This window comes from Ctenocephalides felis, unplaced genomic scaffold (genome assembly GCF_003426905.1).
Source record: "Ctenocephalides felis isolate EL2017-DRISC unplaced genomic scaffold, ASM342690v1 CF-g0.4_SCAFFOLD_01886, whole genome shotgun sequence".
NCBI lineage: Eukaryota > Metazoa > Arthropoda > Insecta > Siphonaptera > Pulicidae > Ctenocephalides > Ctenocephalides felis.
Genome location: NW_020538040.1, coordinates 113,494,817 through 113,513,347, shown reverse-complemented (window position 1 = coordinate 113,513,347; position 18,531 = coordinate 113,494,817). Strand labels below are relative to the sequence as shown.

At 30.5% G+C, this 18,531-nt stretch overlaps 1 protein-coding gene across 1 annotated transcript in view; it reads left to right on the top strand.

Moving 5' to 3' along the window:
• Window positions 1–18,531, top strand: part of LOC113375742 (cilia- and flagella-associated protein 58-like) — a 41,410-nt gene that overhangs the window by 6,608 nt on the left and 16,271 nt on the right. The window lies entirely within an intron of this gene.

The following is an 18,531-nucleotide window of genomic DNA, read 5'->3' as shown; positions in this document are numbered from 1 at the left end:
TTCATTTTTTCTAATATTTAATAATTCAACTACTGCACGTTTTTGCTACAGATTAAATAAAACAAAATGTTATTGGAAAAAGAGTAAATGCTTCTTAATTTAGTTTTTTTGAAAAATGATATCAATCAAAAATTATATCGACGTTAATTGTTTCAAACCCACATTTGATATAAATTTTATTTTTGCAATTTATATAATTGCAAAACTGAAATCTATTTTGGCAATAAAAAAAGGAACGTGAATATGCTTCTAAAAGTATTTGCATTGAAATATAATTGGCAACAGTACGAAACAAAATTTGAAATTATGCTATTATAATTTAATTTATTTATTGATGTCTATTGAATTCTTAACTGCAATTTGGTTCTAGATTATTGCACATTGTTATGGTAGTAGAATAGAGTTGTGTATTGTATTTAAGCAAAAAATTAATTTGAACATTTTTGCATATTTTCAATTAGAGATTTTAGAAACGAGAGTGTACAACGCGCGCATTAGCTTGTGCATGTAGTTCGATACAGTACCAGGCCAACAGCCGCATTTGATTTATAAATAAATACGGTGTGTGAGGTGACGTTGTTTATTAGATACTATTCTACAAGTTCAATACTAAACTGAAACAGTTTAATACTTTCTTTATTACATTTTATTCAATTTTTCGGAAAACGTTCCTAAATATGCGACGATTTCGAGATGCGATTCCCAACCTTTTATGGGTCATGCCCCACCCTTAAAAATGATTTTGTTTTCAAATATAAAAAATAGACCCTTATATTGTGATCAAAACTTCATAAGTCAAACATGTTATAAAAATTGATATTCAGATTAATTTCATTACTGAGTTTTCTACATTTAATAAAGTTCTTTTTCCTAGACGTTTTCTCAAAGGTTTGCGGCTGCACCTATTTCAGAAGCTTAAAAGGCATTCAATGTATTTCGATGATTACATGTAAATTAATATAATATATTGATTTCTAATTGATAAACTATCATAAACTATACATATGAATTGTACAAGTATACAGAAGTCATTGAGTACATAATTTATATCCATTAATTAATTGTATTCATTAACAAATATATTAACTGTATTTATTAACACATACAAGTATTTATTTTCCTATAAAAATACTCAAGATTTATTACAATACGTTATAAGACTTAATCTTATGATATTATAGATAATCTTACTATTATCTATCATACTAATATATTATACTATACTATTATATATCACAGATAATCCAACTATTATCTATCATACAGTAAGAAACCTATACCATCAATTCCTATCCTTTATAATAATAATAAATAATTTATTGCCGCTAGATTATTATTTGCTTATTATACTTATTATACATGAATAACAGACACCGTTTACTTTCTACTTTCTATCTCCATTACTTTCTACTATTTATACTTGCTATATTTTTACCTTACGCCCTATATATTATCTTTACCTATTTATTTTAGTCTTAACCGGGAATAGAACCCGGTGCCTCCGCATGACAGTCATGCACCTGTATCACTACTGTGGGGGATGTGTGGGGGGCACTGTTGTTTACGCGGTTTCTTTTTCTAATCAATTAAGTAATTAATACTAACAATAAGGTGATGCGACGACACACGAAGAAAGACGTTTAATCACAACGACACGGTGGTCTAGAAGGTCGCTGCCTGTCACGCGGCAGACCGAGGCTCGGTTTTCCCGGTAAGGGTAAAAATAGTATGTAAGAAAAATTATGCGTTTTAATAAATATTAGGTGAATTAGATATAAGATGTAAGGATTGAATTACGTATAATGTAATTTTTAGGCATACGTAAGGTTATACACATACACGTAAAGAAACTTATGGTGTAGGGGTTATCGTATAAAAAATGCAAATGTTATATAGATTTATGGACCGATTCTGGCACAACAGACTAATGTTATGGCAAGGCTATGTTGCATGAATTATGCTACTGAATTATAATGAATACTGTCAAAATGTCATGAATTTGCTGTGCATTAGGGCGTTTTACACATAAACTGCAATGCTACAGGTATGTTATGAAGCTGGATCAGAAAGACCCTGTTATCTAAGATCGTTTTTTGACATTTATGTGGTTTCTAGTTCTGTCTGAGAAAAACGCTTGACTACACAGCAACCACACGACTTTTGTCAATATTTAGAACGATTTTGTATAGAAAGTTCTTCATAACATAGCCTTGCCATAACATTGGTTTGTTATACGGCAGAATAGGTCGAATAATTTATAAATATTCTTTCTCCTCTAAAATATCGAAAATATCTACCATTGCATTGAAATTACCCAAAGCAAATGGGTTAAAAGAGTGCCATTTTTTAATCTGCCCCCCTAAATTTAAAATTGCGCTTTTGTGGGACGTGCGCCCCACGTTGGGAATTACTGATAATTCAGCATGTATCTTTTTAAAACTATTATGCTTATACGCTTTGCTCTATGCTCCTCATCTGATGTTTTCCGCTGACGCAGTTAATTTGATATTGCAAAGTCAATGACACTTGACTGCATATTTCGTTCTATTTCAACAACCTGACATTGCAATTTTACTATTAAAACTAGGCATCGTGCTTTAAGGCATAGTGCTGAATTTTCCATACCGTAATTTAAAATTGAAGAAATTAAATTTTATTTCTTGTAAAATCGCTTTTTTAACTTAATTTACTTTTTTATTTACTATTTTTCATTGTGATCACCTTTGACAGGATAAAGGATCAATTGGTTCTCTTTATCCCATTACGTGTAAGCTTTTATTGAGGTCATTGAAAAAAAACTGTTGAATTAAATAACAATACATCATATAAAACATTTAAATAACGTAGACTTATAAATTATGATAAGGTCTCATATACTGAACAACAACAAAACTAACAACAACGAAAAAATACTTTTGTTATGAATTTTCAAACATTGACGGTTATCTCAATGTGATGGCTGGTTATGCAACTTTTGCCATCTACTTTCAAATATTTTTATTAAACTTTACTTGGTTTGGAGATATCAGTAGTGGACCTTTATACCCGCGTACCTTTAAGCATCGCTCTATCCTATCGCAATTTAATTAAATGCAATCCATAAACTAACTTAAGTTAATAATAAAAGTAGTTTAGAAAACAAATAATTTGTTAGTACATATGCAAAACTAGCTGTACGTAAACTAAGTTGTTCGAAATATACTTTTATTGCTTAACGAGCTTTAAAACATAATCTGAAAACGTGTTTTGTTTTAATTCATTACTAAATTAAAATTTTATATTATTATGAACTTCCCGTTTTCTCGACGTTTCAAGCCATTCTGAATCGAAAGAAACCAAATTTGGAAAAAGTATATGTGTGTATATATGTGTCTGTGTTTGTGAACAGATTTTTTGCCGTAAATCGACGTTTTCCCCAAAACGGCTGGACCGATGAGGACTAGCGTTTCTGAGTTTTGCACGACGATCGGCATGGCCGTTTCTTTTTAAATCGCAGAAAAGTGAAAATTTTTTTGTCCACGTTTTAGCCCGCAATTCTGAATCGATTTTGAAAATTCAAAAACTGTTCGATAGGTATTGGTTGGAAATTGTGCTGATTAGTTTTTGGTAAAGATCGGCCGGGCCGTTTTTTTGTAATAAAGTCTTAAAAAAAAAAATTCGACGATTTTTATGATTTTTTTTTACGGTAGATACCATAGTCTTGTAGATCATACTAAAATATTACGGTCCTACGACAAGTCGTTTAATTTTAAAAATTCTTCAAGTTTTGTAAAATTTAGTATCCTTTTTTTTCGCATTTGTCAAAATTAGACCTTTCATCGACGTTTTGTTAAAAACGCCTGAACCGATTTGTTTTGTTAAAAACGCCATTTGATGTATCTCAATGAGGACTATCACTTGTCAGTTTTGTGCGACGATCTGCCAAGCGTTTTTTTGTAATTTGGAAAAAAGTGTTAAGCTTTTCGTCCACATTTAAGCTCATACTACCGTATAGATTTAAAAAAATCAAAAACTGTTCGAAAGATATTAGTTGGGAATGATACTGATTAGTTTTAGGTGAAAATCTGCCGAGCCGTTTTCTTGAAATTAACTGTTGAAAAAAAATGTAAGACGATTATATATATATATATATATCATGGACTTATACAACTTACTAAAATATTACGGCCTTACGACAAGTAGTTTAATTTTAAAAATTCATCAAAGTTTGAGAAAATAAGTAGTTTTTTTGACGTTTGTTAAAATTAAAATTAGACGATTTACTTGGTATAACAATAGAGTACTTGGTCTTAATGAACATACTAAACCATTAAAGTCCTACGGAAATTCGTTCAATTATAAAAATTATTGATTTTTGAGAATTTCCTTCTAGAAAATACTCCGAGTTAACTTGGAATACTTTTAATCACTCATAAATTAATTTATTTTTTATTGATTAAGTCGATTATTTATACATATCGGGAAGTTCATGTAACTTGCCTCAAGGCAAAATACCAATGCCAACTAATTTTATATTATATTTCAGATGTATCAAAAATGTTTGCACACAAAATGTGCGAATAAATATTACAAAGATATTAATTGGTATTGTAACAAAAATAATCTAATATTTTATGCCCTACTAAAATATACGAAACATATGGGTTTTCTCTCTACGAATCAACCCTGTCAACTTTCATTGGATCGATGCCTTCGATCGATCACACTTTTCAAAAAAGATCTACATTGAGAGGACACTACTCTACAAATTCATCTGTCAATGAGAGCTCTAGAAAATGGCATTTTTATACTCGAAATGTAGTAAAAAATTTTGTTACTCTGATTATGAGATCATAGTAATACGTCAGCCGGCGTTTTATCAACCAGTTTACATCGATTCGCGATAGAGTAGCGCATGGTACCCTGGTAGTGGCTTGTAAAGAGATGTTGCAAATATGTAACATTACATCCAGTTTGTGTTGTAAGCCGTATCACGATACACTTCAGAATTATCTCGTGAACTCTGATTGTATGCACATTCATTCGTTCGTGTGTTATTATGCAATAATCTAAACTAGTGGTGTATGACATCGTGCCTTAAGGCAAATTGCTGGAACGTCCCGTACCAAAATTTATTTTTTTTATAAAAGATTAAAATTTTTGAAAAAAAAATATTTTGAAAAAATTAGATCTTTGAGAAATTTTAAATTTTTGAAAAATAATGACTGTTTTGGAGAAAAAGACTTATCAAAAATATTTTGGAAATTTTGAATGGTTTTTCAATCGCACTGCTTTAGCTACATAGAGATGAAATATCGAAGCGCGTAAGCGCCGCGTCACCGTCTAACGGACAAACGATGTTACGGAACCCATAGAAATGTAAACAAAATTGATACATATTAAAATCTCCATGATATATCTGATAATTTGATGGGCTTATGTCTTATGATCATTCTTGACCGTCAAATGGCATTTTTTTCTACTTTTTTTACTAGTTCTTCGAAACCGCTAGACTTGACTTCTCAAAAATTTAATCAGTTCTTCATCTTGCAAATACCAGTAAAACGTTTTTTAAAATATAAACCCTATTTACTCGGATGCCGCCGTTCAAAAATTTATTTTTTTCAGAGTTCTAAAAGAAAATTGAATCTTTTTCAAAAAAAAGAAATTTGTACGGGAAGTCTAGGTCTATGAGAAAAAACACTATGACCAAATTGCTAGAACTTCCCTTCTTTTAAAACCTCTTTGACATTTTTTGAAAGTTTTTTATTTTTTTTTCAAAACAATCGTGCTGCGTAGTTGTTTTAGAGACGAAATATCGAAGCGCTAATAAGTGCTGCGTAGCCGTTTAACGGATAAACATTTGTACGGAACTCATATATTAAATTAAATATTAGAAACTGATAATTTCATGTGCATATGTCTAATAATCTTTTTTGACCACCAAATAGCGTTTTTTATTTTTTTATCCGATCTCCGAAATGGCTAGAACTGCCTTTCCAAAAATTCATATTTAATCATTCAAATTGGACGCTCCGTTCTCTCATAAACTGAATTACCATTTTTTGATACTTTTTGCCCCGCATCTTTCGAAAGTTAGAAATTCGTAGATTGACACGTGGTTATTCTTCTTAATATGCACATTTCTCTCAATTGTGAGAGGTTTATTCTTATTTCAATTCACATGGAAACATCGACACCAATTTTCAGTTGTCATGTTTTCTATTGTAACAAAATATTTCAATCATCCACATATAATATTTCATCAAATTATGTTTCTATATCGAAGCAATAATACAACATATTTAAATTAGCATTTGATAAAACAAACTATGGTATCACGAAGTATTTGGTAATAAAGTTACTATAAAAATTAATGTAGGAATGAACATATTTGCACAATTGATCGTTTAACTCATAATGCATTGCATTGTTGTGCAAGTTTTCTAAATTAAAGTATAAAACATTAATTCGGTAAATGAAAAAACATTCAAAATTTAGAGTTATTTTTCTAACTCTAATCGAGTGAATAAAGATAGGAAATAAAGGAAATATTATTTTTCCGCATAGTTGTTTTTATGTAACCATTTTTAACTGAAAGAAAATGTTTTAATAAAGCAAATGGAATTTAAATAATATTTATCACTAGGATGTGTATAAATGATCGACACCATCAGCTGGAATTGGTACATAGTCAATTTTGAAGTTGTGAAAATGGACAAGTTTGAATTTTTCACAACTAAAAAGTCCATTATTTCAAGGTTTGAACATTCATTATATCCTATAATTTTAAACAGAATATAGGTCAAAAAAATGTCAGATTTTATGTAGAAAAGGCATTGTGTTTACTTATTACGTTTACTTATTATCTATTATTATAAGATGTGTCCTACATGTATTTATCCACTTACATAGATACATATGGAGTATGCCTACATCTTATATTTTCTGTAATATTTCTATATTATTATACACTATATATTATATTTCATACGGTACTATTTACACAAATTACGAAAAAACGACCTGGTTGCTATCAGCCAAAAACTAATCCACCACTATTTCCAAATGAAATATTTCAAACTATTTAAAATGTTCAGATTCGTTTTTCTTATTTAATTGTAATCTGCTATCTGTTTTTTATACAATAATCAGAGACTGCAAGTATTTTACAATATAAACTAAAAGATAGTATGTAGCAACACCCAACGGCGTGTCTACTAGGTATATAAAATTTTCAAAATTAGTTCAGAATTTTTGTTTTTCGGAAAGTTATAAAACAGTTTGCTTTTAATTAATATTATTATTCGTGATTCGAAGCTTAAATTGAGCCCAATTCCCTTTTTACATAGTGGTTCATTGCTCCTATTAGTTGTGTAAATAGCTCAGTTGTCAGAACAATGCATGCTCTCCTAATATTCACCAAATTCAGGAAGGCAATCTCGACATTGCTTATAATTGTTGTTTCAACGTTCGGATTACCCTATGAGAACTATTGAGACCGATTTTGCGAGTATTATAGAGAACGATCTTTTTGAAATTATCATTTTATTGCATGATCGCCTGGCCACTCATTTTGTAGTCTGCCGAACATTTTGATTTTGCTGAATTCCTTTTACATTGCACGAATTTCTTGGATTTGTGCAATTCTATTAAGTTCACATGGATAGTAGCTAGAAGTGTTTATTATTTTGAATGCGTTTCATTCGATTTGCATACATGCTTTTTGCGATACATATATCTGTTTATTAACTTGTTGCGAGCTGTTTTGGTTTTATCACAAATTTTATAAAATCTATACCTAAAACTATAAAAATAAAATCTAAACCTCAATTTAAATTAATAATATATAATAATTGTGCGCTACCAAAATCACAGAAAAGGAATGAATTAATAAATTATTGAATATTGATAAGTTCATTACATTGCCAGGATAATAATTTTGACTAGTCAATTCCCTGTTTTTGTAAAAACATTTATATTATCTTGTATCAGTATATATAATCCATTATTTTTTGTTTCTTACTCATTATAAAATTTAAGTATTGATAGAACACCTGATGATGGAACGTATCTATTTCTGAAACGCCAAAAAACAATTCTACATTATATCTATACAAGTATAATTGCATCATGTTAGCAAATCCAATCAGACGCCAACAGCACAGAATGTGTTCAATATCGTATTTTTGTAATGCTTTCTTAATTCATTTAAGAAAGGACTACAAGTGCGAAGCTTCAGTTATACCAGGGCAACATAAGCTTTTCTGTGTAAAATAACGCTGAACATATTATCAAATATGTTCAGCGTTATGAAATAAATGTATAGCAGCGAGTGTTGAGAACCAACAAAATATCAGTAGAAACTATGCTTTGTATATCATTTATTGGTTGAAGATAATTTTATTAATGAAAATGTTAAAATACGACAATTAGGCTTTTCTACCTGCATAGAAATGTGACGCATAAATATTTTGGAGACACAAAAAACAAAGCCAGTGAGTCGCCTGCAGTCCTGGTATTCTCCAACGCATGAACTTTTACTTCTTCATTGTCTTTTGTTCTTGAACAATTTTAAAATACGGGTCTGAAGCCTTGATGAATGCGAAATATTCTTTTAAATCACGGAGTATATTTTTTAAATATCAAATAACAAATATTTTTACATATTTATACGTATTTGACATATTAAATTAGTGCATGTAAAGTTGAAAGTGATTTCAAATAAAATATTCTATATTTTTAATCTTATTAAAAAAGATAAAAACAGTTCATTTTTTAATTTGCCATTGAAAATCGTACCAGTACACTTTAATACGATTATTGCAGAATACTTTATAAATATACGCTCTGAGAATTAAAATCTAACAATAAGTAAAAATTATGAACAGAAATTTGAATTTCGCATCCTGTTGATATTATAGGACAATCACATTTGACATTTGATGATGGCGATAACGGAGTCGAACAAGGGAACAGATGCATTTCCTCCGCCAGTGCATTGCATACTATTTTAATTCTTGAATTTGTGAACTTCCGATGCAACTCAGGGCGAAAAGCGTCTGTTTCCCTGGTACGCTGCTATACATAAGAGTGATCGTGCTTCTTCTTTTTTATTCGCTCTTGTATTTCCATATTTTATCATTTTATATAATATTTTTTTCTATATTAATCATTTTTCTCTATTAATTTATCATTAACACTGATAATAATAAAACTGTCTTGCTAAGTACAAATAAAACTAAAAATACTATATTGATGCTCACTTACTAATTGATGAAATTAATACATTGTAGCAAAATAAATATTTGGATGGATCGTAGTTTGCTTATCATCTTATTATTAACAAATTTGAATGAAAATATTACATTATATTACATAATAAATACTATTTTTATTATTACTTAGTAATTTTTTTTTCTTTTTTTTTTTTTATTTATTTTTTTTTTGGCCTCGCTTACTCTGAGCATTTAGCCACCTACAACATTTTTATTAATTTACATTCTAATTTTTATATCAATATCAATCTATTTATGTATCCTATTCTATATTCTTCTTAATTTTTCTTCTTATTTTCTTCAATTCTTCATTCTTCTTTCAAGCTTCAATACTTCTCTTCTTACTTCTAATTCAATTCAACTATTCGAATTCTGTTATTCCTAATTTTCTCCTATTTAAAATACAATTTTTATTTGATTTCAAATTAACTACACATATTTTTTATGATCAATTCTAAGTCATTGACAGGATTTGATCCGAGGATCCCTGTCGTGTGAATCGAACACGCTACCAATGAGCTATGCTCGCCACTGCTTAGTAATTTAAAAGCACGATATTTTTTAACGAAAAACACTTGTTAATGGATAGGTAATTTAAAATTAAAGTTACAAGGTAATTTAAAATTAAATTAAATTACTTTGTAATTTAAAATTAAATTTAAAAAAACAATAAGAATTTACAAACTTGCTATGAATACATACGTTTTTTTAAATAATGAATTAAAAAATAGTCTTATGCTCAATCGTAGATAAATTAATCTAATATATTATATAATAAATCATAAATAGATAGAACCATATAATAATAGCATATGAATAGACAAGATTATACGTATGTATGTATATTTAATGCGACTGTATTATAGTCGGTCTGGATGCAACAAAATGCACTATCAAGAAATAGTGTAGGTTGCAGCGGAAAATGCATGTTCGCCTATTCCGTGAAACTGTTACTGCGACCGTGTTTGTATCAAATGCATCTGTGACGTAGGCAACAGTTACCAGAAACTATTTTGTCATTCGGTCGATTCACGGAAAACGCATTCATAAAATCAAACTATTATCTCCGCCATTATGACTGTGACTGATCTATGCGGACGGACTGACAATGAGTATTACTAAAATTTGAATATAAATTTTGAATTTTTAATTTCATTTCAACGAATGTATAAATAGATATTGATGATCTAGCATTATATCACGTGTGTATACTTAGCACCATGGTGGTGAAAATTGACAAAACTGATATGACCTAATTTTTTGACGATTTTTTGCTGTCGATTCTCGAGAAGAGTTTCTCAATTTTTGTCTTATATTATAATTATTTTTCATAATATTATATCAAATCCATAAGTTCAGGCCATAATTAAAACTTTCATTTGGTGGAACATTAAATTTTATATCGTCAATATTAGAAATAAATTAACATAGATAATAATCAATGAAATACACTATTATTATTGGACTCTGTTAATATGGGGGATATTCCGCATCCGTAAATCGTCAAAAATCAGTTAAAAATAATATAAATTTGAAAGAAAAAACTACAGACGCTTGTCCAGAAAAAGTAAACCCATATTTTTCGAAATTGTAATTCCACTGATAATGAAATAAAATCATACGAACGAAGGAAAAAAATTTTTTATTTAAAAAAAACATTATTCATATTTATTTGATGTTGTCTACAATTTATGCATGTAGTATTTTGAGTAGACTTGAAGGTCTGCGGGTGAAAAGACCACCAATATCTCAAAAATCACCGAAGTTAAAAATTTTATAACAACAATATTTGAAAGTAGAGGAAAAAAGATATTTAACTAGCCATCTACATTGATTCTTATGACGATGCTATCGGGAGAAAAATGGCAATGAAATTTCATAATAAAAGCATTTTCGTTTGTTGTTATTTTTTTGGTTGTGAGCAATCTTGTTTAGTTTACGAGAACTTAATATAATTTTTAAGTGTGCGTTATTTAATTGTTTTATAAGATATATTGTTAATTTTAAGTTGGATTCAACTGTTGTTTTTATATAATCTCTATAAATGCTTACAATTCAACAACAAAATAATTCATAATTATTTTATTTATGTATTTTGTTACCAAACACATTTTATAACTTGAATATTTAACTGATTGTAGACGAATGACGGAGTCAAAAACCCTAAAAATTAAGGATTTTCTAATCGTATTGCGAATATATGTTTTATTACAGTTCAGGAACAAAATTTCATTCAAAAATCAAAAAATTAAACTGATTGTGAGTGGTCCTTATGCATGAACTTTCAGTAATCCCAACATCTGTAAATAGACGACTTAATCAATATATAAACTAGTGGGGTGTATGGCATCGTGCCTTAAGGCAAATTGCTGGAACTTCCCGAACCTTAACGAAATGTTCGAGACATATTAAATGTTTCCAAATAGATTATTATAAATATTGTAACAATGTCTGATATTTATAAGAATTATTTAAACTGAATTGCAAAGTTAAAACTATTTATTTGAAGTATATAAGTTTTAAACTTTAGTCAGAATCAATATTAAAATCTGAATTATTTTCCATATATACAAAAAAAAGTTTAGAAAAAAAAATAAGCCAAATTTTTTTTCAAAAGCAATTATTTTGTCAAAACAAGCAGAAAGTTCTTTGAATCATTCATATCGGCCGCTCAGTTCTCTCAAAAAATGCCATTTTTTGCACATTTAGTTCAGTATCTTCGAAATTGCTGGACCTGCTTTTGCCAAAAACTAATCACCTCATCTCACAATCATTACAAACTCAATGTTTTTTAGATCATTCAAATTGGATACTCAAAAACTCGATTTGTATTTTCTGCACTCTTTACTCCTTATCTCCGTAACTGCTGGACCTGTCTTTGCGAAAAATTAATCAGCACATCTCCCTATCAATAAGAATCGAATGTTTTTTGAACCATTCAAATCGGTTGATCCGTGCGCCCGAAAACGTGGACGAAAAATTGCGGACATACAAAACACACACACACACATCAATTTTTTCTGAAGTATGCCAAAGTGTTCAGAAACCATCAAAACGTCGAGAAATGCAAAAAACATCATTTTAGATTTTCGGCCAATTACTATAACTACCCTACGGGAAGTTAATAATGACTGATTTAGAGAAGTATACCTATTCGCTGTAAACCATTTCGAAGTGGGAAATGCAATTGCAATTTTTTTTTTCAAATATAGTAGTTACTTTTAACTTCCCGAAGGAGAAGTTTGTGTTCTCATCAAAAAATTCGATTCGCTAATTTTATGTTTTCTCGACGTTTCAAGCCATTCTGAATCGAATGAGACCAAATTTGGAGAAAGTATGTGTGTGTGTATGTGTGTGTGTGAACAGATTTTTTGCTGAAAATCGGCGTTTTCTCAAAAACGGCTGGACCGATTTCAAAAATTTAAAAGCCATTCGATGCATCGCGATGAGGACTAGCGTTTATCAATTTTGCGCGACGACCAGCCAAGTCGTTTCTTTGTAAATAGCAGAAAAGTGAAAAAATTTTCGTCCACGTTTTAGCCCGCAGTTCTGAATCGATTTTGAAAATTCAAAAACCGTTCGAAAGATATTGGTTGGGAATCGTGCTGATGAGTTGTTAGTAGAGATCGGCATGGCCGTTTTCTTGTAATGAAGTGTTGAAAAAATTTTTTGCGGGTAGATACCATAGTCTTCTAGATCATACAAATACGGCCACACGACAACTCGTTTAGATTTAAAAATTCGTCAAAGTTTGCAAAAATTAGTATCGTTTTTTTGGCATTTGTCAAAATTAGACTTTTCATCGGCGATTGCTCAAAAACGTCTGGACCGATTTCAGAAATTTAAAAACCATTTGATGTGTCTAAATGAGGACTAACGCTTGTCAGTTTTGTACGACAATCGGCCGAGCCGTTTCTTTGAAATTTGGAGAAAAGATTTAAACTTTTCGTCCACATTTAAGCACAAACTACCGATTCGATTTTAAAAAATTAAAAACTGTTCGAAAGATATTAGTTGAGAATGAAACTGATTAGTTTTAGGTGAAAATCTACCGAGCCGTTTGCTTGTATTTCGTCGTTGAAAAAAACATTTGAGCCGATTTTTATGAAACTTTTTTTGATGATATATTATGATCTTATACAACTTATTGAAATATTACGGCCTTACGACAAGTAGTTTAATTTTGAAAATTCATCAAAGTTTGAGAAAATGAGTAGTTTTTTTGACGTTTGTTAAAATTAAAAGTAGACGATTTACTTGGTTTATCGATAGAGTACTTGGTCTTAATGAACATACTAAACCAATAAAATCCTACGGCAACTAGTTCAATTATAAAAATTATTGAATTTTGAAAATTTGCCTTTAGAAAATACTCCGAGTTAATGCCTTCGTTTTCAATTATGTGTGATATTGTAAATCCACTGGGAATACCTTGAATCCTTCATAAATTTATTTTTTACTGAAAGTCGTTTATTAACAAATTTCGGGAAGTTCATGTAACTTGCCTAAAGGAAAATACCAATACAAACTAGTTAAAAAATGGTTTGAATATTACACATTGATGGAAAACGAATACATACGAAATACGAAGCCGAATACATACACACGGTGAATTTTTTAAAAGCGCGGCCAAATAATCCAAACTTTAATTATCATAAGTAAAACCACTTGTCGCAGGCCTTATTATAGTGTAGTACGTTCATTTAGAGTAGAAAATCTATCGCCATGCAAAGTTTCACTTAAATCGCCAAAAAATGTGACAATCTATTATGAAAAAGAAACGACTTGACCGATCTTCGACAGAAACTATTTATTTCCAAATGATATCAATCGAATAAAAAACGGTTAAGAATTTTTTACAAAAACATGGACGATAATTTTTGCACTTTTCTGCCAATAGTAAAGAAACGGGTTGGCCAATTATCTCAAAAAAACTAATCAACGCAAGCGCTTATCCAGTTTTATTTTATAGTTTTTAACTTCCCGTAGGGCAAGTTATAGTAATCGCAAAAAAATCGAAAATGAAAATTTTTATATATCTTTACGTTTCAGAGGTTTCTGAACATTTTGGCATACCTTAGAAAAAATGGATGTATGTGTGTGTGTGTGTGTGTGTGTGTGTGTATGTATGTGTGTGTATGTATGTGCGGATACAAATTTTCGTCGACGATTTCGGGAACACGGATCAACCGATTTGAATAATTCAAAAAACATTCGATCCGTATTGATAAGGAGACGTGCTGATTAGTTTTTGGCAAAGGCAGGTCAAGCCGTTCCGAAGATACGGGGCAAAAAGTTCCGAAAACGGTAACTCAGTTTTTAAGAGAACTGAGCATCCGATTTTAATAATTCAAAAAACATTTTATTTGTATTGACAAGATGAAGAATCGATACAACTTTCATGAAGGTAGGTCCAGCGGTTTCGGAGATATAGAGGAAAAAGTAAAAAAATGAGCCATTTGGCGGTCAAAAATGATCATTAGACATATGCACATCAAATTATCAGACATTTTATAGAGATTTTAACAATAAGTATACATTTTGTTAACATTCCTATCGGTTCCGTACCAATGCTTATGCGTTAGACAGCGACGCGGCGCTTACGCGCTTTATATTTTGTCCCTATGTAGTTAAAGCAGTACGATTGCTTTGAAAAAAAAGTTCAGATCTTCCACAATATGTCAAAATAAAGAAACTAATTTTTTGTCCAATTTATAGTTTCTCAAAAATCTTATTTTTTCAAAGTAATTTTTTTTCAAAAATGTTAATCGTTTTAAAAAAATAATAATAATTTTTGGTACGGGAAGTTCCAGCAATTTGCCTTAAGGCACGATGCCCTAATTGCATTAAGACAGAATTCCACTTACAGCTAGTTAAATTTTAACATCGGTTTAGACGAGAAAACATTGAGGAAAGATCGAATTTTGACTCACGTCAAAGACGCAGATTGTTTTAAAATACACATACATAAGGTAAGGCTAAGTAAATTTGAGCAATTATATTGTGAAAACTTAACAAAAAACATAACAAACAATAAGACACAATAAACAAAAAACCATCTGACTATGTTTTAGTACAACCTCCAGTTAATTCATCACTGTAAAAATGTGTTTTTTGCTGTTTTTAAAAAATTTGTCACTTGGTCTTTTTTTACCTCAAAGGCGTGGTAAAATCGGACGGCGAAGGGACAAACAATCCAATTTACTATTTTTAATTTTAAAAGGATTTAACGAAATAATAGCTACATTACTCAACCAATAAAAAATATGAATTTTATAGATACATTTTTTACAGAGATAACTCTGTATTTGATACTTTGTTCAATATCTTGTCTCTTGATTTGTAGTCCAGTCATTTGGTGCAAAAAAAGGCTGTTGCCGGTACAGTACTCCGGGAATTCTGAAAATTGGTAATCTTATAGATTTCGAGGTGCTCTTTACGAAAATCAACTTTGCCACCTCAAATTTGAACGGCAAGTTGCCGCCATATTGGAAAAATGGCGTCAAACAACAGCTTTTTTAAAATATCTCCTTTCTGGCTGATTTTACGATAAAAGTATCTATGTACGAATTAAACTAGATAAAATTTCCTACAATTCCTTAGAAAACCGTTTTTTTGTAAAATTGATAGTTTGAGAGTACGGCCGCCTCAAAGTCTTTGCTGCTCTTTCCGTAGTATCAAATCCTTCCATATATGACAGCACTTCGAACTTGACCACATTCTCTCTAATAAATTAATATCATTAATGTTAAATTAAGCGAATAAGATCTAGAAATAAAATAATTCAAATATTTTTCGTTTTTTTTGCTGAAATTTTTTAACGCTCCTATGGCAAAGTAGCTATAAGTAAGTAGCTTGAAGTATTAAAAAAACAGCAAAAAAACAGCAAAAAACAGAAAAATATTTGAATTATTTTATTTCTAGATCTTATTCACTTAATTTAACATTGAAAATATTTATTTATTAGAAGGAATGTGATCAAGTTCAAAGTGCTGTCATATATGGAGAGATTTGATACTATGGCGAGAGCAGCAAAGACTTTGAGGCGGCCGTACTCTCAAACTATCAATTTTACAAAAAAACCGTTTTCTAAAGAATTGTAGGAAATTTTCTCTAGTTTAATTCGTACATAGATACTTTTATCGTAGAATGAGCCATAAAGGAAATATTTTAAAAAAGCTGTTTTTTGACGCCATTTTTTCAATATGGCGGCAACTTGCCGTTCAAATTTGAGGTGGCAAACTTGATTTTCGTAAAGAGCACCACGAAATCTATAAGATTACCAATTTTCAGAATTCCCGGAGTACTGTACCGGCAAAACGACCAAATGACTGGACTATTGATATTTTGTCCAAAATAGTCACCAGCAGAGTTGAAATAAAGATTTATTTAATTTATCTTTTGTAAAAATGGCTAGTTGTACATTTTTTCCTCTACTTTCAAATATTGTTGTTAAGAAATCCTTAACTTTACTTGTTTTTGAGATATCGGTGGTGGACCTTTTTACCCGCAAATATTTAAGCCCCGGTCTATATTATATATATATATATATATATATATATATATATATATATTTGTTACATACTCATTGAGGACTATAAAAACTTTTCAATTATGACCCCCCCCTGACGCCGAAGCTGGATCCGCCACTGCTTACAACTGGGTGGGGTAAAGAGGACCAACTGAACCTTTTACCGTGGCAAAGGTGTGTGTAAACAATAAAAAATAGAGAAATAAAAAGTGAATTAAGTTTAAAAAAAACAATTTTACAAGAGATAAATTTAATAAATAGTTATTCCAACTCTGCTAATAAATATTTCTGGCAAAATATACCAGTATGATATTTACAGTGTTATCTCTGTAAAAAATGCACCCATGAAACTTATCTTTTGCATTGGTTGAATAATTCAGCTATTATTTTGTAAAATCTCATTAAAATAAAATAAGACACTGAACCTGTTAGCCCCCTGGACGTCCCAATTTACCCCGTCTATGGGGCAAGACCTATTATTTTATTATTTTGTGAAATCTCATTGAAATAAAATTAAACACAGAACATGTTAGCCCCCTAGACGTCTCAATTTACCCGGTCTATGGGGTAAAAAAGACCTGGTTATAACATATTGAAAAACAGCAAAAAAAAAAACATTTCTACAATGATGAATTGGCTGGGAGTTTTGAGATGAAGGAGAAGTTGCATAAAAGAGCAACATCTCCAAGAATATCCATACAAACAAAGCATTTTTTATGTTTAACCCTCTGTCGGTCGGCGTGGTCTGGCCAGACTTTTTTCAACTTCAATTAAAAAAAAATACTTCTAGTGATCCTATCGACTTGAAATTTCTTGACTTTTACTAAAATTTCATTAGCTGTCAATCAATGAAAAAATCAGGACGAAAAAATGTACAGAAGGATAATTATAAGGATATTAACTTTTTTATACTTCGAACGGTCGGAGTGGTCTGTCTAGACCACCCATACATATTGTATGAAATATACGCTTTTTGATATATGTAAACCAGTATTTTGTCTTTTTTCTGGTATTTTCCATTCATACTGCATTTTAAATATTCTTTGCATTCGTTTTGTAACATGAATGTTAGTATTTTCACGACGAGAGTTCCTTGAAAACCTACCAAACTTATTGGTCATCGCAAACATTGAACATTGTTTGTTTGGTATGTATTTGATATAATTTGTTTCGTTTTCACAATTTACTTGTTACAGTCAAATTGAACCTACTAATATACTAAGTTTTTTCAAAGCAACATATTTATGAAACCAAAATTAAACCCAAATTTAGTGGCAAAACTTAGTACAATATACTTGAAGGCCCATATCTCGTATTTATATAATATTTAGCGATATGAACGCGTCCGGGTGCCCGCAGAAAATAACCATGACACTTGACAACGCTGAGTTGATATGACGGCGCCGTGAGTTCCGCAATTGCCCGGGGCACAGGCGTATTTCTTGTTACTGCTGAAGCGGAAAAATCCACTTCAAGATCGCGCCGAGCGACGTGCCGCGTCTAATCCATAACCATGAACGCGTCCAATGTCTAGCTTGTGTAAAACGCCAGGGGCTCAGAAGCGTTTCGTATTTATGTTGCTAGTTCCCATACGAAATATTGCGCTGGTCATGGACGATTTCGTACAAGTGCAACAAAAACTAATATAGTATTTTGTATAATTTCAGCAATTGCTGGAACTTCGCGTACCGTATTTTTTTTTTTTTTTTGAAAATTCTGGATTGTTTTTAACATTTTTGAAAA